Source organism: Pinus tabuliformis, chromosome 8 (genome assembly GCF_031772625.1).
Source record: "Pinus tabuliformis cultivar Carrire ecotype Pingquan chromosome 8, CPIR1, whole genome shotgun sequence".
Classification (NCBI taxonomy): domain Eukaryota; kingdom Viridiplantae; phylum Streptophyta; class Pinopsida; order Pinales; family Pinaceae; genus Pinus; species Pinus tabuliformis.
The window spans coordinates 1,312,801,234-1,312,828,638 of NC_142294.1; positions in this window are offsets into that span (position 1 = coordinate 1,312,801,234).

Genomic DNA, 27,405 nt, shown 5'->3' on the forward strand with positions numbered 1-27,405 from the left:
CCTCTGTGTGGCCACATTGACTCTTGGTTTCCTCACCAAGCATCTGAACTTTAGATTGACCAAGGCTCTACTTAGCTTTCTGCATTTCTTCTTTAGCTTTTTGTTTTTCCTTTGCCACAGGCCCAGATGAAGCATGGTATTATCGTGGACCATCTTGTCCACTTTAGCTTGCTCCTTCAATTTTTCATTCTCTTGTATGATATGGCGATTTAAAACTTCAATCTCAAAAATTTCCTGTTTGAGTGAGTGAACTTGCTGCTCCAAAGGTAGAACAGTGCTTGGACCAGCAGCAGCTTGTTCTAACGTCTCCAGGTAATTATAAACTTTTTGCTGATCTGGGTCAATCTCTGGTGACTTCTTTGGACTAGGCTCATGCTCAAATTCGGATCCATGTTCATATTCAGGTTCATGCTCAAAAGGACTTTCCTCACGTGGAGGACTAGTCTCAACATACTCAACATGTGGAGGGCTTTTCTCAAAGTCAAGTCTTGTAGCAACCTTTTCAGGTGTGCTCAAGTCAATAATGAGTGACTCTTTACCCTTTGTGGTCCCCACTTTGTCTTGTAGCCTTCTGCTCCTTCTCACGGTGGTGATGCTCTGTTTTTCCTTTTGTGGTTTTTGCTTTTGTTTTTGCATCTTCTTGGAAAGGGCAGCCTCATGGAGTTGGGCCAATCTATGTGCTAATGGCTGAGTGTCCTCTTCACTGGAATTTTCAGGAGTAAGGTAGGTTTCTTGAGCTATAGCTTTGCCTTTATCTTTCTTTTGTCTCTTCCTATTCTCCTTTCTCTTTTGAGCAGCTTCTTGGACAAGTTCTGAAAGGGTTTCTGTAATGATTTCTTGGGCTGTTTGGTCAGTAACTTCAGCAAGCCCAGGGTCAATTTCTTGTTCAGAATGATGTGCAGCAATTTCTTCTTCAATCAGGTCTTGGACAGTTTCTTCTTGGACAGTTTCAAGGACAGCAGTTTTAGGGACAGTAGTTTCTACTTGGGCAACAATTTCTGGGGTAATTTCCTCTCCTCTTTTCCTTCTACTCTTTTTAGGCACTTGAGGTGAACCACCAGAGGCTTCCCCTATCTCTTGGAAATGATTTCTTATAAGAAATATTTCCCATGTATCTCCTTTTGCTTTCAACTGTTCTTCAACTAGCATCTTGACAAGCCCATGATGATACAGATGTGGCTCAATGTTTCTTGGGTTCCTTTGGACTATTGAGCACATTTTTCTAAGGCTTGAGAGTAAAAAATATGGAAGGTTAATGTCATCTCCTAAGAAATGCATCATGACTTTGGCATGGTAAACATATAGAATTCCAAACCTTCCCTCACAGGTAAAGAATTTTTGTACTAGTAGAAGTAAAGCTGTCCATTCTTCTTTGACAAAATTAACAGGAATCCCTTTTGTAAAAATGCTAGTGTCCATACCTGGATTCTTTAGAATTTGCTTCCATTGCTGGTCTTGTACTGATCGGTTTTTGAACCATCTTTCTCCAGTTTGTGGGAGTGAAGTGGCCTGTGCTAGACTGCTTTCAGTGACTGTAAACTTCAGATCTCCTATCTCCACTTGATTGTCTTTGTCTCTGAAAGAACGTGCAAAAGCCTTCGTAACCTCTCTGTGGTAACCCTTGAATTTTTGGATGCACTGGAGCCAATTTGCCTTCTGCAAATTTGGAGCCCTCTGGCTCTGCCCTTAAGAGTTTACCCATCAGCTCTCTGGCTTGTTTTGCAGCTCCGTTTTAAAACTTTGGAGAAAGGGTTACACGGCTTCAACAGTGGTCTTAACACAGTAGATTTACGGCTTCAATGTAACAGCCGTAATACACTCTCAACAGTAATCAAAGTTTAGCAGAGAGGAAAGAGTGAAACAGAGTATGGTTACGGTGGCAGCGTAGTGAATACGGCAGAATAAGGGAAATGCGGAAGTGAACCAGCGTGAATGAGATTAAGCGTAGGAGGGTTATGAATGATGGGTAGAAACGGTTAAGTCCCTTAGGCATCGGTCATGAGTATACACTTGGCTGCGGAATCATAACACAGAGAGCCGTAGTACAATTGTCTACGTCACTCAGGTACAAAAGCTTTAATGGAAGAGCAGCCGTGATTGAGTTTCAAAATCGTGATGAACAAGGACCGTTAAGTTTGAGGGATACGTGGATTTTTGGTCGCATAATGGGAAGGACTGGTAATCATTACATTAAATGGCTAAAAACACAATCCGGAACCTATGCAAAATGTTATAACCATAGGTTTAGAATTTAGATCATACCTCATATCCGCGCTTGGATTGCTTTTGCTCATTTGCCACTAACCTTTCATTGTTTTATTGCTGCTACATGACTCTTTTCCAATTATTGTTGATGACTTCTGAACTGCAAATTTCTTCTTAAACAGACTGTGTTTTTTTATGCAGGTGCAGAGAGCTGCGGAATTGGGATGTTGGCTGCGGAATTGCTCCTCAGCTGCGGAAACTGCAGTGATACCCTCTGGCTGCACAAAACAACTTTAGCTATGTGAAGTAAATCTGAAAAATGACTTTATTGGTGGAATGGAGTGTAATGAATGGATGGATGGAAAGAAATGAGGTGGAGTGAGAGTGATTGGATGAATGAGATGGTGAATGAAGTGGATGAAATGACGAAATGAGATGGAATAAGGAGGAAAAAGAGATTTTTTTTTTTAGAAAATATGAGGTGTCAGGTGACCCTGATTTTCACCTCAGATTTTCTGCATAGGACTGCCAATCAGAGACTGGTTTTCAGGCCTATACATTTATTATTTTTTTTTTTTTTTTTTTTTCTTCTCTTTTTTTTTTTTTTCAAAAACCAAAGATTAGGCTGATGGAGGAGAAGAATTCTTCTCCACCAACCTGATTGCAGAATCTTCTTTAAACAACTTGACAAACTCCTCTTTTGAGAGTGGCTTTTGGTAGATCTTCAAGCGATGGCCATTCACAATAAGAGGAGTATGAAATTCATCAATAGTTTTCACTCGAACTGCTCCATTGCTAAAGACTTCATCAATCTCATATGGCCCAAGCCAATGAGTTTGAAACTTTCCTTTGAAGTCTTTGAACTTTGAATCAAACAATAGAGCCCAATCTCCTTTCTGAAACTTCTTCTCCTTGATATATCTATCATGCCATTTTGTTCTTTGATGCTGAACTAGATCGGTTCTTAAAATGGCATCTTGTCTTATCTCATCTAGTTCATTTAACTGCTCCATTCTGTGCTTCTGGGCTTCTGAAAGATTCATCCCCAACTGGACTGCCATCTTGAAAGTTTTGACTTGGAACTCAATGGGGAGCAGGACTTCTTTCCCATAAACAAGTTCATAGGGAGAATATCCTGTGGTACTCCTCCATGTAGTTCTATAGGCCCATAAAGCTTCAGGTAGCCTTTCAGCCCAATCTCTTCTATGCAGATGAACAGTCTTGGTGATGATATTCTCAAGGACTTTATTTGTGGATTCCACTTGACCATTTGCTTGCGGATGGTAAGGAGTAGATGTTCTATGCTTGATCTTGTATTCCTCCATCAGCTTTTCCATCAGATTAGATGTAAATTGGCTTCCTTGATCTGTTACAATTTCTCTTGGGACACCAAAACGAGTGAAAATATCCTCAAAAAGAAATTGAACAACTGAATTTTCAGTGGCAGAAGACAAAGCTTTTGCTTCTACCCACTTAGTAACATAGTCAGTACAAACCAATATATACCTCTTTTGTTTTGATGGCGGATTAATGGGTCCAACAAAATCTAAAGCCCATATTTCAAAAGGTTCGATGAGTACCTGTGGCTGTAATGGCATCTCACTTGAAAGAGTTGGTCTCCCAATTCTTTGGCAGCTGTCACACCTTCTGACATATTGCTTTGCATCTTTGAAAAGAGTAGGCCAATAATATCCCAAAGAAAGGATTTTATAGGCTGTTCTCTTGTCAGCAAAGTGTCCACCGCATGGCTCATCATGGCATGCCTTAAGGATGTCAGGCATCTCATCTTCCCGAACACATCTTCTAATCACACAGTCTAGCCCTGTTTTGAACAATTCATTAGAAATCCATGAATAACTTGAACTCTGCTGAATAATCTTTCTCTTTTCATTAGGAAAAAGATGTGGAGGTAGCTTCCCTGTAACCAAATAATTAGCAATATCTGCATACCAAGGGGTTTTAGTAGTTATTGCAAACAAATACTCATCAGGAAACTTATCCTCTACAGGAGAATCTTCGTTAGCATTTTGGATTCTAGACAAGAAATCAGCTACTGTATTTTGTTTTCCTGGTCTATCTAACATAGTAATATTGAATTCTTGCAAAAGTAAGAGCCATCTGGTGACTCTGCCATTAGTAACAGGTTCGTTCATTAAATATCTTATGGCAGAATGATCAGTATGAACGAAAGTTTCATAGCCGGTTATGTAGTGTCTAAACTTATTGATCGCATGTACCACAGCTAAGAACTCTTTTTCTGTCACAGTATAATTTAACTCAGTGGGAGTCAAATTTTTACTGGTGTAATAAATGGCATAAGGGATCAAGTCTTTTTGTCCCAAAATAGCTCCTAGAGCTGTATCTGAAGCATCAGTGGAAATATGGAAAGGAAGTTTCCAATTTGGCCCTCTTAGAATGGGTGCTTCAGATATCCTTGTTTTTAAAGCTTCAAATGCAGATTGGCATTCAGGATCCCATTTGAATTCACAGTCCTTTGTAAGTAATTTGAAGAGAGGAGATGCTATCTTGGTGAAGTTTTCAATAAATCTTCTATAATACCCAGTAAACCCAAGAAAACTTCTAACATCCTTTTGGCAGTTTGGAATAGGTAACTTGGAGATGACCTCAACTTTGGATTTATCAACCTTAATTCCATCTCCTGAAATATGATGTCCTAAAACAATCCCTTCAGTAAACATCATAAAACACTTTTCATGACTTAAAGAAAGATTTGTTTCCTTACATCTTATCAGTACTTTTTCCAAATTTTCCAAAGCTTCTTCAAATGTATTACCATAGACTGTAAAATCATCCATATAAACCTCTACACAATCATGGATTAGATCTGAAAAGATACCTAATACAGCCCTTTGAAAAGTAGCAGGTGCATTGCATAATCCAAAAGGAAGTACTCGGTAGGCAAAAGTTCCCCAAGGACAGGTGAAGGTGGTCTTATCTTGATCTTCAGGTGCTACCTGAATTTGATTATATCCACTAAAACCATCCAAGAATGAGAAATACTTTTTACCTGCTAAAGTGTCTAGTACCTGATCAATAAAAGGTAGAGGAAAATGATCCTTTAAGGTTGCCTTGTTCAATTCTCGATAGTCAATGCAAACTCTCCATTTACCATTCTTTTTGGGCACTATAACCAAGGGAGAAACCCATTGGCTATCTGAAATGGGGTAAATGAAGTTTACCTTGAGCAATTTCTGAAGTTCTTCTTTCACGATTTCCCTAAGGTTTGGATTCATCCGTCTCTGTGGTTGCCTAATAGGTCTGCTGTTTTCTTCAATATAGATGTGATGAATACAAGTCTTAGGATCGATTCCTTTCATGTCAGTGTATTCCCATGCAAATGCTGTAGAATTTTTTTGCAAAAGTTTGGTTAATTCTTCTTGTTGTAGTCTTTCCAAGTTTTTATTAATGTTCAATGTTTTTCCTGGAAGGATTTCAACTGTAGAACTACCAAACTCTTCCATTGAGAAGAGAGACATCTGTCTAGAGGAAAGATATTCAATGTCCGCATCTAACTGAAATTGTGTAGAGTCATATTCTAAAGATATTTCAAAATTTTCTAATGTATTTAGGATTTGACTGTCTTCACTAATCTCAGAGATGGTTAGAACGGGTTGTATAGTATCCTCATCGTCGACCCACTCATCTTCTCCTATTTCTGTTATTGCTCTTGCTGGGGGATACAAGTTGAATTTCTTGGTGGAATTACCATCTGATATATACATGTCTCCAGACCTACAACTGATGAAAGCATCAGCTGTTGCTAGCCAAGGTCTTCCTAAGATAAGAGGATGTCCTCCTAGATTGTTCTTGGGAGTTAAAATCATAAAATCAACTGGATATTCCCAAGAGTCTAGAGAGACTGGAATGTCTTCCAATACACCATCAGGTTTAATGATTGATCGATCTGCAAGTTGCAGTAAAGTAGGTGTAAAGAGAAGGTTAGGAAGCTTTAACTGATCCATGGTCTGTCTACTCATGATGTTGATAGCGGCTCCTAAGTCAATCAAAGTATTTGGGATTTCAACCCCATTAATATGAGTTTTGACAATAGGACTACCGGGATCCACATACTTTTGCATGGTAATCTTACCCATCATAATGTCTGCAATTTTTCCAACCAGATGTATCCTTTTGGTATCTCTGGTTCTCTTTCCTGTTTTCTTCAAACTCAACTCCTTTATTGTCTTCGCTAGAATGGGAATTTCCTTAATGGCTTGTAGCAAAGGGATCTTGATACAGACATTCTTCAATTCATCTAGAAAGTTATAGTCAGGCAACCAAATTTGCTTTTCCACTCCTTTGTCAATTTGTAGTCTTTCAGGAAAAGGAGGTGTAGCTAAAGATGTAGGTTGCTCAACTATGGGAGTTGTGGAGGTTGATTCTTTTTATTTTTCTTTTTGGATATTTTGGTTTTGAAGTGAAACTTCAGAACCCTTATTGAATTTAAGAGATTCTTCCTCAGAAATGCTTGGCACATTTATAGAAGGTTGATCTAGGATTCTACCTGATCTGAGTTGTACTTCGTTGAGAGGAACAATCATATAGGTAGGAAATGGTTGACCTTCCATCATGTAAGCATTTTGAGGGTTCCTATTATTGGGATTTGGTAATGGCTGAGAGGGAAGTTGATTTGACTTCTGTTGGGATTGAAGCAAGAGTTGAAAATTTTGGTTTTGTGGAGGAGGTTGTTGTTGTTGAGGGTATGGCAATGATAGTTGTTGACCTTGATTTGGAAGTTGTGGAGCTTGCTGGTTCTGAAAAGATGGAGGATATTGATAGAACTGAGCAAGTCTCCCATAGGGATTTTGCATGCTTTGCATCCATGACTGAAAAGGATTTTGAGGTTGAGACTAGGGTTGTTGCCAAGGATTCCAATTTGGTTGGGGTTGAAAATTCATAGAGTTGTTAAACCCTTGATTTTGTTGCCCTTGCCAAGGTCTCCTTGCAACAAAACAGAGAGATTCAAGTGTGTTTGGATCCTCTTGAAAGACTGCTTTGAGGCCAGGAATTGAAGGACAATCCTTGGTCTCATGAGTTTCTGAGCAAATTACACATGTTTCTACAACGTGTGCATCCAAGGGACATTCCCTTACAGCATGTTTCTTTCTACATTTCGGGCAAAAAATGGCCAAAGCCTCAGCTTCTGCTTTTTGTTTGTTGTGGATCTTAAGGGTATCTAATTGTTCACTAAGACTCCCTAAGATGTCAGTTTTGAATTCATCAAGCATACTGCCGATTTCAGCCCTACTTACTGATCCTGTTGCAGATTTATTTGCTCTAAGGAGAGAAGGATCTCTAGGCCCTTTTTGAGTTTTTGATTTGCCCCTTGAGAGATGGACACATAGTTCTGCTATATCACTGAGTGAAAGTTGAGATATATCCCCTTTCCCCATCATGTTTAAGATATCTATCCATTCATCTCTAATGGCTTTTAATAAGAGGGCTTTTAAGGTATCTTCATCTAAGTTACTCATTTTTGCTCTTTTCAAATTATATTGAAATCTTTCAAGTAAATCTTCTAAACTCTCATCTTCTCTTTGTATCATTTTAAATACCTCGTCCTTGTGATTAGTAGGCGTACAATAGTCCTGATACCTATCCAAAAAGGTTTGTTTCATTTCATCCCAAGACCTAATGGATTGAGTGAGTAACCCCATGAACCATTTCAAAGCTTGATCTTTTAATGTTGAGGGGAACAATTTGAGTTTCTGAGTATCATCCAGATAGTCATAAGTTCGACACACAACTTCAAATTCAAATAAAAATGTTTCAGGGTCCTCAGTTCTTAACCCATGGAAGTTTGGGAGGACAGATGGCGATATGTTTTTCATAGTAGCTCGGGAATCCTCATTAACAATAGGAAACCCAAATGAGTTATCCCCATCTCTATTTCCTCCTCCAAAGGGACCTCTACCTCCTCTATTGTTGTCTCCTCCTCCTCCTCTACCCCTACCTCTACCACCTCCTTCTTCCTCTGCCTTGATGGTTCCCCTAGGGATTTCAAGATCCTCTGGTTCTTCTACAAAGGGTGAATGAGAAGAGATTTCTCCTTCTTCTTCAGATGATTCTAGTTCCTCAATTACAATTGGCCTTCCTGTAGGAGAAAGAGAAGGGTCTCCTTCTGGTTCAAATTCAATAGAAGGTGTGGGAGAGTCAATTCTTGGCTCTTGAATTCCAGGAATTCTAGGGCTAGGAGTGTTAGTTGGAGATGAGGGAGGTGTTTCTTGTCTATTCCTTGAAGCAGATGGACTTGTGAAGATTGAACTTCGAGCTCTAGCTAAAAACCTTCCCCTAGAATCTCTAGCTCTATGCATGTCATTTTTTATTTTTTCTTCAAGTCAAGTTAATAGTTCTTTTTTTGATCTTCCAGATCACTCTAGGTGCAAGAAGAGAGCATACTCAAGAAACTACTAAATCAATAACTTTGTCTTTTTTGATCCTCCAGATCACTTTGCAGTGCAAGAGGAGAGCATACTTTGATAGGTTATCAACTTCTTTTCTTGAATTTTTTTTTTATGTTTTTTTTTTCTAAGAATTTGGCTACTTAATTTCACTTCCCCGGCAACGGCGCCAAAATGTTTAGTCAATTTAGTGTCCCTAAATTGATGTCATTAATTGTCAACCCGGGGCTCGTAAGCTGATGAAGTGAAGGCGTACTATATGTACTTAAGCAACCTCTTAGAGCTTTTTGTCGTTTGGGGTGTTGTTTGTGGTTAATTTATCTTCCTAAGATGGAATGGAGTTTTATAAACAGATGAGTGATAGTGTGTGTAAGGTGAATTCTAAATGAGTGAGTGTGTGTTACTGGTGGTTTCTAACTACCTTCTAAACTTGCAAAGAAAGAACTTGAAAGAAATAACTTGAAATGAAACTGAAAGCAAAGCATAAAAACCACTTTCTAATGGCACTAGTCACTACTCATTCTGCTGCAATAAAAAGGTAAGAAAATCACTTTAAAGACCAATGATAATGTTCATCTCTTCCTAACACTCTGCTTCCAACATATAGTACTATGTGAAACACGATTAAGAAGTAGCTAGATGTAAGTCTAAAAAGTAATCAAGCTAAGATGACAAATTATAACACCACTTTGCCTCTCTTCAACATTCTGCTTCCAACATACATTGTAATGTGTAACAAGTGAAGAAAGAGTTAGTGATATAAGTCAAAAACTACTCAAAGCAAGCTGTAATTCATTAGTATTCTGATCTCTTAAAGATAAACAGCTTATGATAAGGAGACCATCAATCTGTTAGCATACAACTTGAGAAACTAAACTAGAAGTTAAACTAGAAAACAGAGTAAAGGCAGCAACTATGAATATGACAACTGAAAATACCACTAGAGATAAAGAAAATACACAAAGACACACAATCCCGGGCTAACACCTGCAGAAAACAATCCTGATCAGTCAAAGTAAATGCTGGAAATGAAATGACAGTGAAAGTAAATCAAACTGTACATGTTTCAAAGAAAAGGAAAGTTGCTGAATTCAAAAGAAGGAAATGGCAAGAACATGAACGTAAATTACTGTACAAGGGCTGTTATGAACGGGGGCCCTCCATCCACAAAACCCAAAGAAAGCTCAGCTACTTGAAAAAGTCAGAAAAGCACTGTCTTCTATTAATCCATATGCAGAAAATTACAGTAAAGAGTGCTAGAACAACACCTTCAAAACAGAGTTTCTGAATGCACTAAAATTGTAGCAATAACATAAACGCAGCAACTAAAGATTAATCTTAAGCGTACGCAGACGCTGGTTTTTATAGGCATCTTAACGATTGCCTAATGCGTAAAACAAGAAACTAAAAATTAACTAACTGTCATGCTTATTAAAGGTTCAGCAACACGTAATTAGGCCCGTGGATGATCTGGAGGGTACGGTCGTCATGGAGATTGAATCCAAGGTTGGATCCTGTCTCCCATAACCTGCGTAACACGGATAAATCACCATCTGGAGTGACGTGACCTATCAGCTCACGCAGCACCGTTTGAGCTGTCTTTGTTGACCGTGGTTTGATCCTCGTTGACCGGAGGTGTGGGTGACGTTGCTGACCGAACCAATAGCACAGGAACCTTGAACACCTTCATTCCCACGTGCCCATGTGATTCGTTTTGCAAAATGACACGTGGAACATAGAGATCAATGAAAAGGCAGCGGAATGACCAGATAGCTGCGGAATCGCTGAATGGCTGCGGAATTGCCAGACAGCTGCGGAATCTCTGTGCATATGTCAAAAATCTAGACAAACAGTCAAACATTAGAAAAGTTCACTAATCATGCTTAAAGACATCAAATGTAATGATCTGGGTAGGTTTATAAGGAAAATAAGGCAAAAGAGAGAGATAAGTGAGGAAAAGTTGTAGGTAATAATGGATGATTAGGTGCAAGTTAGAGGCTCTACAAGAGCCCTCTCTAGACTTAGGTTGGCTAGAGCCTAAGCCTAAAAGATTGGTTTGTGGTTACCTCAGATACTTCCTTCTTTTGATAACTTCTAGGGAAAACTTCTGAGTGATAACATGACCAATTATGGTTCGTTGTAAGGGCTGTATGGGAAGCGCAAGGAGTTACAGATGAAAATATAAAGAAAGCAACACTAGTTAGAGCTCTACAGGATCATGCGCTGACCAGGTATATTAAGCACTCCAATGACAATCCAAATGCAGGAATCGTGGATATCCAAACGACGGTAAATAAAGAATTTAACAGGCCGAAGTCTAAAGCATGGTTGATCATTCTATTCAAAGAGATCATAATGCTACCATGCAAGGCTCCTTGGGAGCTAGATCGGAGGCTGGAATGTATGATTCACGAAGCTAATATGAATCTGACAGATGGACAACATCGTAAGTGGTTTGTAGCTTCGCTAATGCCACATTTAAGGAGTGCGCTATCACACTAGAAGATAATAACTCAGGCAGAGGCCTTAGATATCCCGATGAGGTTGCATGAGACCCTGATGTAGGATCCCAACTTGGCATTTTAGCAGATCCATGCGCAACTGAATAATTTATGCCTTGAGATGCAGAGTCTGAAACAGGACAAGACAACTTGACCAGAAGTGCATGAAAAGGTATTGTGTGTAAAATGCAAGGGTCAGGGTCATGACAAGGACCACTGTCCGGTTTTCATAAATTACCTCATAGGAGGAGGACCGATGCGTTTAAGGCTGGAAGCGTAAGTAGGACCTAGAGTGGTGCCTACTTTGTGGTGCGTGATTTGTCAAATAACTAGAAACATGCTACAGACAACTGCCACTTGTTACAGAAGTATACACAAAATTCACAACAATTATTCTACAAATTTTGTACGTTGGTGGGACACAATGAGTGCACTTGTAAAAGCTATGAGTTGTTGATGGATAGAACTCCCACATACAGAGTTTAGGCCAAAACACGGCCCCTTGACTAGAATGCAGGAATGGCGCGAACAGGATTTCAAGGGAATGGATGAGGACGAGGTGGAGGAAGACCTGGAAGAGATGGCAGATAGTTGATATGCTACAATTGTGGAGGACCAGGACATTATGCCCACAATTGTACGAATCCAATGCACTCGTCATGTTTGTATTGCACCTTATTTGATCATGAGACAGAAGATTGTCCTACACTAATAGCTAGGATATGCAACAAAGGAGCGCTACTGCCTCCCTCAGCTCAAGACCTGCAGATGATGAGGTTTGAGCCACGTCAAGAAGATCTGAATGTGAACATTATGCTCTGAAATGGAATTGCAATGGGAAATGACAAAGGAAAACAACCAAAAGATAGTACTTGGGTTTTCAAAGCACCAGTGAAAGAAGTGGAGTTTGATTTGGAGCACGCTCAAGAAACCTACATGGAAGCTAAGAAGAGCTTCGCTGATGCCTCCACTTCTGGAAGCAAAGATAGACCGGAGTCGGAGATGGACCCATCTATGATCACAACACTCTTGGAAACATGTATGAAGTTATTGTGTGACAATAACGATGTAAAGGGATTACAAGAACTCATTAACATATGCGCTGGGACCACGCTAGGAGAACCGCACATAGTCTGGAAGATCAAAAACCATAAGACAAGGACGAGAAGAGAAATGAGGCAAACTGTGAAGATCGGAAAATATGAGATGGATCAAGTCATCCTGGATTTAGGATCAGATACAAATGTTCTGCTGAAGTAGACGTGGGAACGAATGGGGTGACCTATGCTGCAATGGTCTCCAATTTAGTTGTGAATGGCGAACCAGCAGAAAATTATATCCATGGGGCGATTGTAGGGAATGACTGTGGATATTGAGGGAGCGAGAACGGTGGAAAACTTTGAAGTGGTAGAGATTATTGATGACAACAATCCTTACCTGTTATAGACATATTTGCGCACTGCAGACCCAATCTTATATGTCGATAAACCAAGAGCTCTTTAACCCCTAAAAGTGTTGTTTTATACCCTAAAGGATCATGGTCAACTGATTACATCATTCCCCAGAAATTCCACCTGAAAAACCACTAAGAACTGGCCAAAACTAGACCATACTGACTGCTCCGCTGTCAGGGTGCGATGCATACTAACTCCTACACTAGCCAGGTGCGATGCATACTGAGAATGGACAAATGTTCGAGACAGTTTGCTAAGTGGATGCTCATGGAATCTTCTAGAAACTTCTCCCATGACACTTGCCTCTCTGAATTTTCCCAGGGATGAGTAAGAGATCCAAGAATTCACCAAGTGGAACCAAGAACTATGAGTGGAATGACACTAATCAAAAACCCAGAGATGAATCACACCCTTGTAGACATCTATAAATGGATCCCTCATCTGAGAGATCTAGAGGCTGGAATTTTGTAATTTGTAAGGAAGTGTTGATAGTTTGTCTTTGAGAAGAAGCATTATATTGTTGGGTGATCTTGCTTTTCATGAGGTGAAGAGGGCTTTGATGCTGGGAGGATGATGCTGGATCAGACAGCTGGGTTGTAATTCTCCCTTCTATTTTAATAAAGTTCTTTGAGTTTTCCTCCATACAATCGTGTACTTGTGAATCTTGTTATTTGTGAATGCCATTGTATGTTCAATGTATTTCTGATTTTGCATTGTTTATGATATAATAGATCGAGATGCTTTGATGGTGTTTTGTTACTTTGTTTCTACAAGTATTCTCTAAGCGAGACAAGTAGGAGAAGAGTTGCAAGCTCTATCAAGGGAGAGAGAAATCAAGCAAGGAGTCAAGCGGAAGATCCAGGTTGGTCCCTTTGCTTCTCTCTTATCTATCATACATAGAGGAAATCACAAATTGCTTTGATTGTTTGTTTCTAGGATAGCTACCAATCTTGGTGGGACTAGTAGATCGAAAAGACAATAGTTTTCCCGGAAACAAAATGGCGACTCCGCTCGGGATCGAATAGTTTGTTTGTTTGTTATTGATTGTTTGTTTTATAAACTATAGACGGAGCCTGAAGTTAGCCAGATAGCCTTCGAGTTGCTCTTGCTCTGCAAGTGCATAGTAGATGAATGCTGCTTTAGTCAATCTCCCGTTTAGTTTATAAACTGAACATCTAACTTACAAGCATTCTAAATGCCCTTGTGGTAGCTCAGTAACCTCCCAATATCATTCCTCTGTACTTTGCTCTTTATTTTCCATCATAGCTCAGCTTAAATCACTAAAATCAACAACAAATTTGAGCAAAAACCCACCTTAGTTGCACTCCCTGGCCCATCGCACTATTTGTCACTGGAAGCCAGTATGCATCGCACTTTCTGAGTGTAGCAGGTGAGATGCATCTACGTTTCTATGAAGCACAGGTGCGATGACTAAGTAATCCTATTTCTCTCCTTGAAATTTGGGGTTTTTTGTCCTTGTTTTCAGCTCTGTTTAATTGTTTTTGCTGCTTATGAACAATATCTCATTACTGAAGCCTCTTTGCATTACATAGACCAGCCTCCATTGATTAGGATTAGTAAATGTTTTTATGTGTTTTTCCATCATTTACAATCCTCTATCGAAAATTTGCTTGAATCGATCTGTCGTTTTGGTACAAAAGTGTCGTAACTGTCGTTTTGTGTCAAAAAGAGGAGTGTCGTAAAGTCTTCCTTCTCTAGATAGTCGATTGAACTCTCTGTCATGTATTTGATTTGATTTGTTGATATTTGAAGTGTCAAAAGCATCTTCTATTCGAAATTGAAAAGTGTTGTTTAAGTCTTCCTTTCATTTTGAAAAGAAATTGTCGAAGTGTCACTTTGAAGAAAATATTTCAGATCTATACTTAGTTTTCCTTTTTGGAATTCTTCACATTAAGGGGAACGAAAAACAAATAAATGCATTTGCATTTGCATTTAGACTGTGTGCGAAAAATGATTTAGGAAAAGTGCATTTAGTGTGTGCTCTTTGCTCTTTGTTTGAAAGAATCGTAATCTTCTTTCCTTAATAGCTAGGATTTTCATTGCTAAAAAGTAAACAACGATTGTTTATCATTTTAGATTGCATATTTAGGAATTTTACATCTACATCACACGATGAACCATTGAAAGGTAAACTTCTAAGCAAGATCAACTCTAAAATAAATTTCAATGAACTTAACAATGCTTTGGAACCTAACGCAACACATCTAGAGGTCTAGGCTAGAGATGTGTTTCAGCGTCGTAAAATCTAGTAACTATCGTTTTCATCAAAGGTTGGGTGATTCCTGCTCTTTGACACGACAAGTGCTAGCACGGACTTGTGCTACCTGTACCATCGAGTATATATTGGGAGACCACAATAGGCTTATATCCTTTATCCATAGGAAGTCGTGTCTGCCACCCTATCGATCGCAATGCACTGAACACAGCATTCGGGAAAATTGACTGCTGTACATAAGTCCTTGGTAATTTCTCTTTAATTTATCACCAAGGTGTATATTGCAGTTTTCCGATTGGTTTGGTAACCCCTCTGTCTAGATTTCCAGAGTAGTCACTTTCATTCCTTTTCGACTCCTTAAAATAAAAGGCCCATCTAAGCACTTATCACTTCAGGCTCATTAAAAATCGAAGGGGACTAGAGTCATCTTTAGCTTTTTCTCAACTCTTAAAAATTGAAAAAGAAAAGTTGTTTCAAAGTGTCATTAAAATTTATTAAATTCGGAATAACATCCCTGTTCCTTCGTTGAACTTGAGATAATGGATTCTACCAATCAAGGAACCCCTTTTGAGGGGAATCCTAGTCCTTTCACCTCTTGGGGAGATATTGGTGCTCTGTATATGGCCACATTGTCCCTTTTGGGAGTCACAATTGGCTTGTCGGTATGGCTATTCTCAACCTTTGTCGTTCAAAATACCGTAATTCCTCAGCAATCGAATCAGCAACTAGTTAATACTAGAGTTGACCCTTCACCTTCTTCTTCATTTGTTTCTCCCTCCCGTTCTTCCTCTTCGCTTGGTGAAAATAGTGATGTTAGTAACCAAGTGACTGAGAAGAAGAAGAAAGGGAAGTAGAAGAAGAAGAAAAAGTCAGTTAAGCAAGGGGGAAACCATGAATCATCTAGTGAAAATCCGCACACTAAATCTCCCATATATCCTTGTGTAATTTGCAGAGGAAACCATTTTCATCGAGATTGTCCTTGCCTTCTGCGGATCTTGAGAGAATCGTCTCCCCGCTCGCACCGTTCGGTGTCATCAACCTCTGGTGATCACGTTGATAGAACACCATCAACTAGTGAAAATGAAGTTCATGGACAGAAAGGAAAGGTCAAAATTCCATGTGGATTATGTGAAGGGGACCATCACCTTCCCCGTTGTCCTTTTTTGAATGAGGCCAAAAGAGTCTTGCGTAACCGTCCCGCTTCACCACAACAACTTCCATCTGGATACAAGAAACTCACCTCAAGTTCTTTACTAGTTGAAAATCCAACTGACATAACTCAACCGTCAGTCGAAACACCTATCGTTGAAAGTGAATCTTCTGAGTCCATACCGGACCAAAGTCAACAAGTCGAGATGGCAGTCAACCCAGTTTTACCTTCAGAAGATCCACCTTCAGATGATACCATTCCCAAAGAGAGTGAGAATGATACTATTCAAATTCTTTTTTTCACTTCAGAGTCTGATGAACTTGGGGGCAATACGCCCATTCTTTCACAACAGGAAGAGAACCCCCCAGTTCCCGCTACTCAAGGGGTTCATTCAATTGTTTATTCGGTACCCCCTCCAAGCAGTCTAGTCGCTTCCTTCGATTGGAATCTACTAGCGAGATCCTGCCTTCCTTCTAATGTACCATTCCGGATCATAGTACAAGTGTACAAAATGGTAATGTCTGACACTAACATAGATGAAGGGGCTTCAGTGAGTATCCTTTCCTCAACTACTTGGAAAGCGCTTGGTTCGCCATCGCTTATGCCTGTTACATAGAATTTGTCAGGCTTTAACAAAGGAACCAGTCGACCGTTAGGGATCCTTCCTAAGTTACCCATAACTTTGAGAAGGAAAACCATTCACTTGAATGTGATGGTAGTCCAAGGACCGTTAGATTACAATATGCTCCTTGGATGTGACTATGTTTACAACATGGAAGCTATTGCTTCAACACTCTTTCAAGTGATGTGTTTCCTGCATGAAGGAAAAATTGTCACTGTTGACCAGCTTTCATTCCCCGGTTCAAAGACAGCTTCAAGTCAAACATCAAGAGTCTCTTTGCCCAAGTCTCCCGAAATGGTCTCTTTGCATCAAGAGTGTCTCTTCAACCTTAATTCCATCCACCTGATTGCAGCGAGTAGTCCGGTGAATGTAACAAAGCTTAGGGGGCATGCACCCTGGTCTACTTTGGCAGATGAACCCAACTGAAAAGATAGGTTTCCCTGTAGGTTATGTGATTGGAAGTTCCATCCCACACCATTCACTTTTGTCCACTCTGTGGACGAAGCCAAGGAAGTATTTTGTCTAACCGCTGAAGAAACCATCCTACCATATGATTTCCCTATAATTTAAGTGATTGGTCTCTCACACCACTCACCTTTGTCTAATTGGTGAATAAAGCCAAGGAAGTGTTTTTGTCTAACCACTAACAAAAAACAATCCTGCTTAACCGTAGTGATTCCCATATGGTTACCTGGAGACTCTCCTCTTCTCGATGCTTGGGGGCATGCAAACATTTTTATGCAAGTGAAAAACGACCAATTTCATTTTTTAGCATTTTTAGCTTTTTAGTTTTTTCAACTTCTTAGGTTAGGTGATTGGTCTGATCCACCATTCACCTTTGTCTGCATTGTGGACGAAGCAAAGGAAGTGTTTGAACCGTTCCACGGATGAAACCATCCTACCTAACCTCAGTAGTTCCTTAGCTTTCTAGTTTTTTTAGCTTTTTACTTTGGTCATTCTTAGCTACATAAAAAGGAACGATGAGCAATGTTTCCACAAGGTTCAAGCTCGTTAAAAAATAAACCTGCCACTGAGCATATGTTCCCCCAGAGTTCAAGCTTGTTAAAAAATGAACCCACCTTCGGTAAATAACCTTTGTGATTGCCATTCTATCAACCTTTTGAACCTTGGTTGTGTTCTTGCCATCACATCCATTCTTTTGGCAGATCATATGCTTCCACTTGATTGTTTACCTTTTTGAGGAACAGCTGCGATGAGTGGTCCTGTTAGCCACCCTCTTCACACCACCATGTTTTGAGAAGTTCCAAGATTACCCGGAACTAGTTGCTACCCTAAATGCCATTTCTTCCTCAAAAAACGAGTCTACTTTAAACTCTTTTCAGACTCGCTAAATATGAAAATATTGTTGAGCTATTAGCCTTTCCAGCTCGTTAAAGTGATTGGAAGTGCCATCCTTCCTGTACATTTTAAACTTTTCAGACCTGAGGGATTATCTTATGAAAAAGTTCGAGCACTTGTCTTTTTGGCTCGCTAAAGTTATCGAAAACTCATCCCTTTCGTATTATTTTATCCTTTTTTCAGACTTAAGGGATTATGCTACGAAAAAGAATAGCTGGAGTTTCCTTTTCATCTCTTTTCAAACTCTCCAAACATGAAAAGGACCGAATTATCCTTGTCGTTAAACTCGTTAAAACAATAGCGACAAACTTGTCCACACAAACAAGAATGAGTTTCACTGTCGCTAGGCTCGCTAAAACATAGCGACAAGTTTGCTCGAAGGGAAAATTATAGAACAAGCATATGTTATCCTCCTCAAGCTTGAAAAAAATAAAGAGGTATTGGTCAACAATGACTGGATAAAAACGAAGAAAACTTGAAGAAATTTATTGGTAGCAGGTCGCTCTTGAACATGACACTTTCACTCCATCACCATGATTGAGTCGGGTTGGGTTATTCTATTCACCAGTCATATCACCATTGGTCCTCCATACCATCCATCTTTTGGGGTTAACGCTACCAATCCATCTCAGTGTCATCGATATGTTCAAGAGAAATCATTCAGAGAATTCACTATCCAGTTAATGCCTCATCCACTGCAATACCTTCACCTTCCATTTTTCATGACCACCATTCCTGAACCTTGTATCATCAGATTGTTTTCACCTCCAGAAAATCATTTGCTTCATTTCATGTCGTAGATGTGGGATACATTAAGGCCCTCATACGAAGGGTCACTTCTTGTCGAAATCAGCTCATTATCCAAGAAGTTAGCTTAGAAACAACCCTTTCAGTACTTCGAAGCTTGCATGCCTCAATGGCAAGTTTCTCACTTTTGGCGATAGGTTTACATCAATGGCCTTCGACCGAGAGATTTTGCGTGGTGTTCGACATTAGATCATATATTCACACCACGTGAATTGTACTGTAGTACCTTGAGGGTAATTGTCATTATCGATGATTCCTCTCACGTCTGTTAACGACTTACATTATTGGCTGGTAATCAGGCGATGTCTTTCCATGTTCGACTTCAGGACATCTTTTCACATGGATCGACTTGTACATTGGGCAAAGATTGAACGAGTTTGAAGACCCCGGATATAGTTTCATCCATCCGTGCTACGATATATTAAGGAATATAAAGACATCAAATGTACACAGAAGCTACATAGATGATCATCCAAGCTAAGGGATGATGACTCTACATATAAAGAATCACTAGTCTGCAACTGCAGAGGATTATCTGTCCCATGTACATGAAAATGAATTTATAAAGCTAAGCATGGGAATGCCTGCCTCAGCTAGATCATGAAAATAATTTGATGATGATGTATTGTATTGTATCTTATACAGGTCACCTTCCAGTTCGAATACCTCGGATCCTCATGATAAAGCATTTCACCTGACATCAAAAGATTTATGACTTCATGCTTTAGGGTGCAACTGTTATAGACATATTTGGGCACTGCAATCCCAATCTTATATGTCAATAAACCAAGGTCTCTTTAACCCCTAAAAGTGTTGTTTTATACCCTAAAGGATCATGGTCAACTGATTACATCATTCCCCAGAAGTTCCACCTGAAAAACCACTCAGAACTGGCCAAAACTGGACCATACTGACTGCTCCACTGTCAGGGTGCGATGCATACTAACTCCTACACTAGCCAGGTGTGATGCATACTGAAGAGGCCTTCTGTGGGGTGCGATGAGCGAGAATGGACAAATGTCTGAGACAGTTTGCTAAGTGGATGCTCATGGAATCTTCTAGAAACTTCTCCCATGACACTTGCCTCTCTGAATTCGCCCAGGGATGAGTAAGAGATCCAAGAAATCTCCAAGTGGAACCAAGAACTATGAGTGGAATGACACTAATAAAAAACCCAGAGATGACTCACACCCTTGCAGACATCTATAAATGGATCCCTCATCTGAGAGATCTAGAGGCTAGAATTTTGTAATTTGTAAGGAAGTGTTGATAGTTTGTCTTTAAGAAGAAGCATTATATTATTGGGTGATCTTTCTTTTCATGAGGTGAAGAGGGCTTTGATGCTGGGAGGATGATGCTGGATCGGACACATGGGTTGTAATTCTCCCTTCTATTTTAATAAAGTTCTTTGAGTTTTCCTCCATACAATCATGTACTTGTGAATCTTGTTATTTGTGAATGCCATTGTATGTTCAATGTATTTCTGATTCTGCATTGTTTATGATATAATAGATCGAGATGCTTTGATGGTGTTTTGTTACTTTGTTTCTACAGGTATTCTCTAAGCGGGACAAGTAGGAGAAGAGTTGCAAGCTCTATCAAGGGAGAGAGAAATCAAGCAAGGAGTCAAGCGGAAGATCCAGGTTGGTCCCTTTGCTTCTCTCTTATATATCATACATAGAGGAAATTACAAATTTCTTTGAATGTTTGTTTCTAGGATAGCTTCCAATCCTAGTGGGGCTAGCAGATCGAAAAGACACTAGTTTTCCTAGAAACACTATCCTCCGCTCTTAGGAATTGATTGGGCCACTGACATGAATGGGGTGATTAATCTGAAGAAGCGCAAGATGATTTTTGAGAAGAAATCACTACGCGTAATTATACCCCTGGACCCTACTGAAGGATCGTGCTATACGGAGCCGGTGTGCGACTATGAAAGTGGTGATGATTTGGATTGCATCTACAAGATAACAACGCGAGAGAAAGACTGGGTGAATCCCACTGTGGATGGACAGATTTCAGGGGAGCGTGAAAGCTCCTATACTTCAAATTCCGATGAGCAGATAGAGAGTTGGCAGAATCAGTTACACGAAGTAACTATGCTGAATTCTAATATGATGACAAGGTTCACTGTGTTGTGTATCGACATAAGTAATAGATCTACCTACTTATGATGGTTTAAGTGAGGTAGATACCTTCTTAGATAAATTTGAAAGGGAAGTGCCAAAAAAGTAATGCTTCGAGGCCTTAGATTGGGTACTACATGCTATGCCTGCAAGACGGTGGGGTATGCACAAAGGAAGCTTTGACGACTTGCACGAATGTAGGAGAAGGATGCACACACGATTTGGGAAGCCTTGGGTGTGACTTATAGACAAGTCCAATAGATTGGATGATCTGCCCATGCATCTGGCCAGGGAGGCGCAGGCATATGGAAAACAACCTACGCAGATGCACATGTACTCCACGCTGAAATGCATGGTCAATAAGCATGTGTTGTTGGGACAAATGTGAGAATGGCTCTTAACATTGGGAAGACATTATGTAGGAAGAAAAATCATGTAGAAGGTTCTACGCGCCGAAGCGTCCACCAAGGTATGCAATGCACTGAACAAGGTATGCAATGTACAACCAAGTGATTGGGACCTACGCATACCTGCAGTATTATGGGCTTATAGGATGAAATTCAAGAAACTGATGGGATAGAAAAAATTTAGGCTGTCTATGCAGTGGAAGTTGTAATGCCTATAGAATACATCGTGCCTAGTCTACACATAGCAGCACTCCTAGGTATGACGGACCACAGAGCCTTAGAGGAGAGGCTCACATAGTTGGAGGAGCTCAAAGAAGAATGATTTTTGGCTAGATTTCACCAGCAGGTACAAAAGCAGCGCGAAAAGCCATGGCACGATCGACATATTAAGTTGCACACCTTTAAGGTGAATGATTTGGTGTTGTTATATGATAGTAAGTTTGATGAATAACCAGGGAAGCTTAGAATGCATTGGCTGGGACCATATGTTATTAAGGAGATCACAGATGGTGGTGCGGTGTAGTTGGTAAAGTTAACTGGAGAACTCTTCCCCAAAAATGTAAATGGTAGTCATTTGAAGCCATATATAGGTGGCTTGGCCATCTGACAAGCTGATGAAAGCACAGTCTTAGTGCTCCAGGAAGCTGAAAGGAGGTGCAGGACTATAAACTACCCTACCCGGGAGTTGCGCAATGCCTAGACTACGTGTAGTAGCGAAGTGTCACAGGGTCCGCGACATCGCGAGGGTAGCTACATTGTCTTGCAGGTCGGCTAAAAAGTGATCGTTACAATCACTATTCATGATGTGATGCTTGGTTTGAGACCAAATGGAGTGGGCAGGAGGCATTTAAGGAAAACTTTATGGGCTAAATTCTTGAAAATTTTCTGCCAATCAAGCATTAATGGACCAAATGTGGGGGGACGATCGAATTCAAATTCAAAAAGTGCTATAAATTACAAAGGGCTATCTAGCAAACAACACTTGGCAATTTGATAACTGAGTTGTTGCGCGCCTAGACATTCATGAACCCAGACTTGTTCGATCTTCTGAAGGAAAATTCATTGCTTGAGCAATTACCCAAACGTTGAGAGACTTGTGGAATTACACTATGGCAGCACCTGAAGAAGCCATGGATACCATAGTAATGGCCGCCGAGGAACCCACACACACCATTACGAAAGTGGAAACCCTAGAAAGTGTCAGTATAGTCACAAAAATCCCTAAATTCTTGCGCACCACGAGACCTAAGAAAGATAAGCAGGCCATGGTACTGGTGTGTGTATCCCCTAGGAATCAATTAAGGACTAAGCTTACCATGGAAGAAAAAGGGAAGGCTATCAATTTGGAGGCTGATAAGGAGGAAGAACTTGAAGAAATCTTGGTCAAGGAGGAGGATGTAGAAATGGAGGTTGAAACCTAGGGTGCAGACCCTCTTACTAGGTTACCCGTATATGTTCCTCTCTGGAAGGGTAAAACGAAGGTGCCCAAAGATATAGATGAGAGAAAGAGCTCTCTGCAGACTTCATTGCTCCCTGAAAACATTATTTTTGAAGGAGCGCACTTGCGGTGAGTGCACATACTGAAATTTGAAGACTGGGATCTCGCAGACCATGAGAAGTTCCCACATTTGGAAACCGTGCAGCTAATGTGCTAGAAGAAAGACGTGCCAACTGGAATCATAGAGTTGGAGCCGTGTAAATGGCTGAGAGGTATCAAGAAGGAAAGATTATTAAACCTGCTCTGGGTGCCACATTACCATTGTGCCCCAATGACCATTTTCATCATTAGGCGACTGCTCTACTTGGTGCATGATGGGTGCTTGTGGATGGAGGAGGCCATCCCCATCACAGACCATTTGATTCATAGAATTACCCGGCTCCCTTGCAAAGGGGAGGACCCAACGAACATCTTGGAGGAAAAGAGTGATGATTTGGCCATTGTGGAGGCCATGAAGAAGAAGTTTAAACTAGAGAAGAAGAATAGAGGGTACGCCATTTCCAGCATCAAAAACCCTACGATTAAAGTCACAACGCATATATTGGTAGGAAAGGTTATGCGAAAGTGCCGCACGGATGAGGTGGCCACGTCGGTGGTTGCACTGGAAGCTTAATGTGAAGAAGTGGTCCAACTCAACTAGGCAAACTACTTATGTGGAGAGTTCCTTGAGAAATGCCATGAGGCATGGGAGTAAGGAAAATCTTTTCACTATGTGTGGCTTCTGTTGTCCATAGTACTAGTGGCATGGGAATTGCCCAAATATAGGCAATTCTCGAAGATTGTGCAATACCTTTCAGAGGCAGCGAAGTACGCTTCACTTTGGGCAACCAGGGATGCACAAAGGATAAGGGAAAAAAAAGTCTTATGGGTGTTCATGGAGATGAACATCAGAATGGGGATTAATCATAAGCTGTGGTTATCCACCATGGGCTACAACAGTCTGTAGAGCTTCACATAGTTCAGGTATATTTCCACCACGTTTACATCAGGGCACAGAAGGACCCCGTGAAGACGTGGCACAAGCTACCCTATCTGGAGATAGATGATGTCATCTTCACGGTCCTTGCATCGTGGCCGCTGGAGTGGCACGCTCCAACCAGCTCCACGGTGGAAGTAGAGAAGTCTGTCGCGCATTGGAAAAAGGAAGAGGCAAAACTGCGGATGAAACAGTTGGTAGAAAAGCACACAAACGAAGCAACAATAGCTAAGGCCCAGGCGGCGCGCGATGCTACGAAGTTGGCAGAAGAAAAGCAAAAGGCAGCAAAAGAAGAGCACGAAGGACAGAAGTTGCCTTCGTTGGAGTCGGAGACCGATATAGAGCAAGGTGGCACAGACCCACAGAAAGCATCCACCCAGCTAAAACGTATGTGCCTAAGAAAGAAGGTAGGGCCACGAAAGAAATCAAAGGCTTCCAAGACTTCGTTCGACCCGATAACCCTTAATAAGGGGGTTCTGCATGATATTGATGAAACGATGAGGGACGTCACTATGAAGGCCCTCCAGCAGTTCGAGGAGGAACACCAAATGGTGTTGGGGGCTCTCCGGGCACAGATACAGGAGTTGTAGGTGTGCACTCCACAGGCTGGCACTGTGTCAACCAGCCTCGCAGTAGGCATGTCCGCAGTTGAGGAAATGTTGCACACTTGGATGACCAACACCATAGTGCTGCCAAATGGAGCACTCGTTATAGAAAATGAGGCCGACAGACCTATGGTTAGCGGGTTGAAGGGAATCAGGTTAAATGTGGTTGTGCTCCCTCGGGAGATGCTCTATGTTTTACAGGATGGAATCACTGCAGAACTACGAATCAGGGAGGGTCGCGTGCTACAAGTAGTTGGAAAGCAGCACATCAACATTGAATAGTTGAGCCTACAGTGCGACAAGGTAGTGGCACATAACAGACAGATCATGCATGCCATGGAGGAAGCCTCCCAGATGGTCTCGGAGTTGGCCATCTAGGCAAAAGAACCAGTGGAGGCGCACATCTGAAAGTTAGCAGCAAGGGTGCGGGAGGTAAAGGAATAAATGGCCAGGGTTTAGCTGGAGTTGAACCTTCAGATAGCCTAACTACAATTGAGGGTGCAGCCTTCAACTCTGGTGCAGGTTAAGGAACATTGCACCATCGCGATTACCACAGTAATAGCGGAGGTTAACAGTGCAATGAAAGACTGCACAAAGCTATTCGAGTAGTCGTTTAAGGTTCTCACCACCCTGCAGGAGGACTCGAACATCCAGTGCCTAGAGACAGAGGTGCGCAAGCTACAACAAAGATACGACTAAGTAAAAGGGACCACATAGACGGTTTCCCTTACACAGAGGCTCACGAGGATGCAGCAATCGAAAGCGCTCAAGGAGTAGGTGGATGATGCTCAGCATAAGGAAGTAGTTTTGGAGGCGCACCTACAGTCGTGGATTTATGAGGCGTATATCATTACAACCTCCATTGAAGCAAAGCTTGTGCAACTACAAGCAACATAGGAAAAGGTTCACAACAGTAGTTTAGCCACAGCGGTCTCTGAACAACGTGTAGAGGAGGTACAACAGGCAGTCGCTCAGTGCGTTGCCGATCTTGCAGCGATCGAGGCAGAATTGGGAGCTCTTCGCGCAAAGATCTCTGCACTAACAGAGTGACTCGAGGGTGAGTCACGATGTTTGTATTGGGGGCCTATTGGGCGTGGGATCCCCTAAGGGAATTTTTGGGGCTTAGAGTCTAGATTTTGGTCAAAAATTGTAATTCCAATGAAAATACTCCGCATTTTGTGGGCGCAGAGCTTGTAAAAGAGTCATAGGGTTGTCTGCCCTTAATTTTATTATTGTAAAGTTGGCTGCAGAGATATACCCATGGTCCACGGACCATGGGATTATATAAATAGAGCAAGGCTCTAAGTATTTTGATAACATAGTGGAAGATGGACATATGATGTATACAAGATAGATCTCAATTGTAAATTCTAGTTTAGGGTCGTAGAGTAGGAGAAGGCTCTGCAACTAAGTGCACAAAGCCCTAGTAGTCCACAGCTCAGTGCGCAGATCCTTGCAGCTGAGTGCAAAGGGCGAGTCGAGTCTGTAACAGTTGGAAGTAATAATAAAGAGAAGTTTCATATCATTTCTACGCACTTATTTCCTATTTTATGTATTGAATATATTGGGTATAAATTGCACTTCTATTGTTTATATGATGCACAAATGTATATAACTGTGTTAATTAAGTGAATGCAAGATAGAATATCTATTTACATGAAGTTAACTAAGATCTGTTAAGAAGATAAGTAAGATACGCTGTGCAGTTTGGGGAAACAGTGCAGGTCACTACCATAGCAGTGCAAAAGCATCTCAGCCCCTGGTTATGGCTACGCGAAAGCGATTATAATAGATCGCAAAGGTATTGAAGATTAGAACAGTATGTGAAGTGACCTGCGTGAAGGTAGGCACAGTTGGACTAAATCAACACCATAGAGATCTCAAGGGTGCGAAAACTTGGTTCTAGCATACCCCCATACTACTTTAGGTGAGACTTCATGCCGCACTCTGCAAGCTGATGCGGAAAGGGCCAGTAGTGTAGGGATTTGTTTGGCTACATATCTATGAACTTGGGTCATGCCCCCATAATCCAACAAACACATCATATGTATATGTAATGAAATCAACATATCGATCATCTCAGTTTACCAACATCATACCAGCATCATGACAACACAAGACCACAATTGTGGCTATCAAAATGCATGCATTATAAACACATAGACAATGAACATGCATGAATGAAAAACAAATTTTGTCCATCTCGTCCAAGTTTTGAACCATGCTTTGATACCACCCTATAACCACCTCTCCCACATTTACCTAATTCCACTGGTTTTTCAGGGTAAACATGAGACAAGAGTTACTATGACATGACCTGACCTCCTAGCTCTAGTTAAGGAAGTGGGACTTACAAATGACCACCAACTAAAAACTCACAACATTCCTCATGGCCACAGGGACACTCAGGGGCCAAAAGAATCACCACAGGTGACCAAACCTTGAGCTGGGGCTCCTTTTCACACAGTTTAACCCCCAAATGCATGCATAAGCCTGCTAAGATGCAGTTGAAGGCCTCTAACCACACACACAACACTCCCTGAGTGCGATTCTTACCCAAAATGTCATGTTTAGAGCGTGTGGTCCCAATATCTGAACCATGATTCCAGGTCAACCTCCATACTACTGCCTAGAACTGCCTAAGTCTTCTTAGAATCATTAATGACATGAAAACAAATCTTACATACAAACTTGAAGACAATACTTGAGCTAGACTTCCTAGAACATAACATAAATTTTGTCAAGAAAATGGAAAACATGTAAGTTATAGGTCGTGAATGCATATTTGATCATAAAAGTCTGAGATTCATCTGAGAATCACTGAGAAGGCCCTATGCCCTCTCCACATAGTTGCAACAACACTTAGAGTCCATATATTCATGAATCAATCAATAGTTAACTAATTCATGATAAGAGCCATAGATGATACACATCATATAAACATCATATAACTAGAAAATAACCAGCATATAAACCATGGAAACCCAACCATAATAACACCAATATAATCACTACAAATATACATGGATAAAAGTAG